The following is a 5,063-nucleotide window of genomic DNA, read 5'->3' on the forward strand; positions in this document are numbered from 1 at the left end:
ACCTCAGCTCTGCTCATGTAGATGTAAAGCTGCAGGTAGAATAGCTTTGTGGCTGTGAATTTTGAACTTGGGAGTTCGTGCATTTAACTCTACCTTCAATTTTTTACAGTGGGTAGCCGTGTTAGTCTGTTTGTAGTAGTCAAAAAGGGCAAGAGTCCAGTAGCACCTTAAAGACTAACAAAAATATTTTCTGGTAGGGTATGAGCTTTCGTGAGCCACAGCTCACTTCTTCAGATACAGCTAGAATGTGAATCCCTTGGTCTTTAAGTAGAGGAACAGTATGTAAATGTGAATATCAGGCTTGATTGGATTAGGTGTGATATGCAAAAGAGTCTGTGATGTCCAGGGGAGAGATGGGTGTGGAGAAATCAGCATTGGTAATGGGCCATGAATGCAAGGTCTTTATTATTATTATTTTTATTATTATTATTTATTATTAATTTTTTATTATTTTATATCTTATTATTTTAGAAAAACAGGTCTGTGGGTCAGACTATTCATTATGTGCAAGATCTGAGATAGGAGTCTGATGTCTATTCTACCATTAAAAAGCAGCCATACAGAAATCAGGGTGATTCACTCCCTACAAGGAATAGTTAAATACTTTTTTATTTAGGAAAAAATAGTACTGGAAGCAGGAGAGATGGTTTGATCAAATTATCTATGTGTAATTAAAATGGGGGGAGAGAACAGAATAAGGGAGAAGAGCACATAACGGACCCGTGGAACTCACTGCCATAGGATATAATGATAGCCTCTAGCAGTAGTACCTTTGACAAGGGATAAGACATATTCATGGCCTATGTGTATTAGCAATGATTACTAAATAGAACTTGAATGTCCAGAGGCTTTCTGGCATTCTTCTTAGTAAATACTAAAAACAAAATAGAACTTTCAGCCCAGAAGAAAAGTCATATAAATTATGGGACACTGCTTCAATGTCAGAATTAAGGGAGGGGAAAAAAAAGAAAGCATTAACACTCTCAGTGCACGACAGCCAAATTTTATAAACAGAGAAACAAGGGAGAATGCACTTTGCTTTCATTTGTTAGTAAGAAGCATGCATTTTAAGACTCTCTCTTATCTTTATGATATAGTCAACCAATTTTTAAAGGAATGTTTTATATAACAATTGGGATACCAGAATGGTTGCGAGAACTCATGAGACAAATGATTACATTGTATTAGTTATATATGACACAATCAAGGTGAAAGAAAATGCACCAGGTAGGTTTTTTCCTACTTGGGAAATGGGTAGAACAAATTACAGAACGATCTGTTTATCAATAACTAAAGAAAAGAGGGCCAATTGATTGTCACTAGACACAAAAAAGGCAGAGTGTAGCAACCACTGACAACAGGATAAGAGGCAAGGATGCTAAAACTTTAGGACGCTAACCATGTAGAACTGATGGAAAATATTTTCCAGTTCTAAAAGCCACTGGACAGTCAAGGCAGTTATGAATAGCTTTCCTTACAGGCTTTAAGGACTGGCAAACACCTATGAAATATACCTTAATTACCCGCAAACCTGCATTCATATTCTTACAATACAAACTAGTTCTAGCCATTCAATATGATCATCTAACATAAAATCTACACCAACGTGTTCTAAAATGGATTTTGAAGGTTTCCATTTTAACTTCAGTCTGATCACTCAATGATTACAATATTTCTATACACTGGACCAAGTTACAACACACAAGATATAGACAAATCAAACGTCTTGTGGCACCTTGAAGACTAATAAATTTATTGTGGCATGAGCTTTTCTGGACTACAGCAGGGGTCCCGAACCTTTTTTGAGCCTGTGGGCACCTTTGGAATTCTGATATAGTGTGATGGGAGCAGCCACAAAATGGCTTCTGCAAAATGGTTGCCACATGAGGTGGAACCAACTACAAAATGACAGCCACAGCTTAGCTTCAGTCCCACAGGGAAGATCCTTGGCAGCTGATGCCAAAGCAACATTTAAAAAAATCTGCACAGCCAATCAAATCTCCAAAGGCCAATCAGAAGCTTTGCTGGGCAAAAGCTTTACCTGTCCCCGCCCACTTTCTAAAAGCACTCAGCGGGCACCAGAAAAGGTGTTAGCAGGTGCCATGGCACCCACGGACACCATATTGGGGACCCCTGAACTAGAGCCATCAGAAAATAAGTTACAGGCTTCTCCTCATTTTAAAAAAATATCGAATACAAGATTGACACCAGCCCTAATTTAACCATGGCATAAAAATTATTAACATCTATAGCCATGTCTGAGACAGGTAAGGATATAACAAGGAACAAAGAGTGGTTAAACAGTATGTATGTCCTTTTCAGAGGGAGTAATTTGCAGAAAATTTGCCATTGTGGCCTTTTCAGACAGGGAAGTGACTTAAAGTGGGAAATTCTGTGCTGTAAAATAAAATTCAGAAGAAAAGCTACCGGTACCTAATGTCTCCAGACATATGGAAATATATTGGGTGAAATAATGGATTTTTGGACACACCTTGGGCAAATGAGTCACCCAGTATCTGCCTCATGTTGCAGAGAAGTTATGTGTTGGCTCATGCCTCTGGGCATGCCCAGACCTGATATACCTATGTGCAGAGCAGGAAACAAACTGAGCAAGATGTTATCAAGCTGCTGCTAACTAGCAGGATCTTCCCCAATTCCTCCTGTTGTGATAGAACTTATACTTTCAAGATATTCCCTTATAACAGTCTAGTGTGTTAATCTGAAGTGCTTCTCTAAGGTCACATGTTCAAGTAGGCAGTTCAGTTAGTTGAGAGTGTTTGCATGAACCTGTTGGAGTTGCTCCTTAGATTAAAGCTGTTTGAACTACTCATTCTTTTGGTCTCTGTTTTGGAATCCAGAAACATTACACCTCCCCTGCACAAGGTCCTAGGCATCTATAATCTATAATCATCTATAAAATCTATAATAGACTAGGGTTGCCAATTTCCATGTGTCAATTTCCAATTGATCGCCGGATGACCACAATCACTTCCCCTGGAGAAAATGGCTGCTTTGGAGGGTGGACTCTATGGCATTATCAAGCCTGAACTGTCCCTAGAAGCTAAAATAACTAGCACCTTAGAGACCAACAAGATTTTTAAGGTGTAAGACTTCAAGAGTCAAAGCTCCCTTTGTTGGAGACTTCTGAAACTATTTTCATGGCTAGGATTGCCAGGTCCCTCTTCACCACTGGCTGGAGGTTTTTGGCGTGGAGCCTGAGGAGGGCAGGGTTTGGGGAGGGGAGGGACTTCAATGCCATAGAGTCCAATTGCCAAAGCAGCCATTTTCTCCAGGCGAACTAATCTCTATTGGCTGGAGATTAGTTGTAACAGCAGGAGATCTCTAGCTATTACCTGGAGGTTGGCAACCCTATTCATGGCACAGATGGTCGGCATCAAGACCAAGTTTCCATCAAGAATCCACAAGCATGCCAGGCTAGGGAACTGGGTCCCTCATTGCTTCTTTGGAAGTTTTCATCAAGAAAAAAAGTCCAGTTCTTAATGCCCATGGAACATCATGTTGTAAAAGGGGGGAAATCGTCGTGTTCATTATTCAGGCTTCTTTGTGATCTTCCCCCATATAAAGGCTCCTGTTCAGAGTTCAAACTGATTGTTCAAATGAGTGTGTTGGGCATCCTCCCATATTACCAAGTCATTGTGACTTTCAATGGCCTCAAGAATACTACAGTCAGTAACGTCCTTCTGTTCTGTAAAATGCAGGCTCCCACTGAGAGACACGCTTTTGATTTTTCAACTTCAAGTGGCCTGGTATTAATCACTGCCACTTCCCCTCAGAATTGAAAGTGTTGTGTCATCCTCCTTACCGATGTTTCCTTATTTATAATTAAGCAGGAGACACGCATATTAAAATAATAATAAATAGGCAATAAATTATTAAATACTATCAAGCATGAGGGCAACAAGATGAAAGTTGGTCGATGCTTTCTGTCAGATCAAAAGCATTGCCTCTGAGCAGCTAATACAATTGGCCCGGATGGTGGGTGAACTGGAGAAGGCCAACATACGAAGAATGTGAAACACAGGCCCTTTTACGCTTGGCTGTTTCCCTCACGATCACCTCTCCGACGACTTTGGGTTTGTTTTGATTACGCATGCCGTTTCTGACCATCAGAGATCACCTCTGTCTCTCCCTGCGTTTCCCCGTGTTTTGCCCGTGCTTTCAGAGACCTGTTTTACCTCGAATTTGAAAATGTGGGCAAAATGCGAGGAAACGCAGGGGGAGAGCGAGGCGACCTCTGACGGCTGGAAACGGCGTGCGTAATCAAAACTAAGACCCAAAGTTGTTAGTGGGGTGACCGCGAGGGAAACAGCCATGCATAAAAGGCCACAGAAACAAGCTACTTTTTTTGTTGGCCTTTCTCTTTGTAGCATTGTTCCCAATGCCCTTTCAGCTCCAAAAACAAAGGTTTGACCCTCCACGAATAAAACTAAATGGAAGTTAAATGGACTAAGTATTTCACAAGTGCACAGCCAGGCAATGGAGGGGGACAGAAGAGGCCTCATAACCTCAGGATATGATTTAAACTCCTCAAAAACCCTGCAAAAGTTGAGTGTTGCAACACAATTCTCCCCAATTACAATTTATAATACCCAATTAATTTTACACATATAATTTATAACAATATATATATACACACACACCACATTTAATTAAAAATCTATGAGGTGGTTACTGCATTAAAATATACAAACATAAAAAGTCATAGTAAAAATGTGAACTATGCAGCAAGACTTCATTATGCAAACTACTGCCAGATAGGAAATACACCCAGCATACAAGAATGAGAAAAAAATACATGGATGTGAAACTTTTGCTAGACGAACTTGTTTAATTAAATCTTAAGAAAGCAATCAACTACATGATCTCCTTGGTGAACACTGGTGGTCCTGAATCACCTAATGGCGAGACAAATCATGGTTACCAATATGTGCATGTCTCCTACCACTCTACTAAGCAAAATTTGGAGCCTTACTCCAGCCTAAGACATTTTCCTCCAACTTAAGTGGCTCTTCCTCTGCTGGAACTCCAATCCAGTGTAACTC

The sequence above is a fragment of the Euleptes europaea genome, chromosome 11 (assembly GCF_029931775.1).
Source record: "Euleptes europaea isolate rEulEur1 chromosome 11, rEulEur1.hap1, whole genome shotgun sequence".
In the NCBI taxonomy this organism is placed as follows: Eukaryota; Metazoa; Chordata; class Lepidosauria; order Squamata; family Sphaerodactylidae; genus Euleptes; species Euleptes europaea.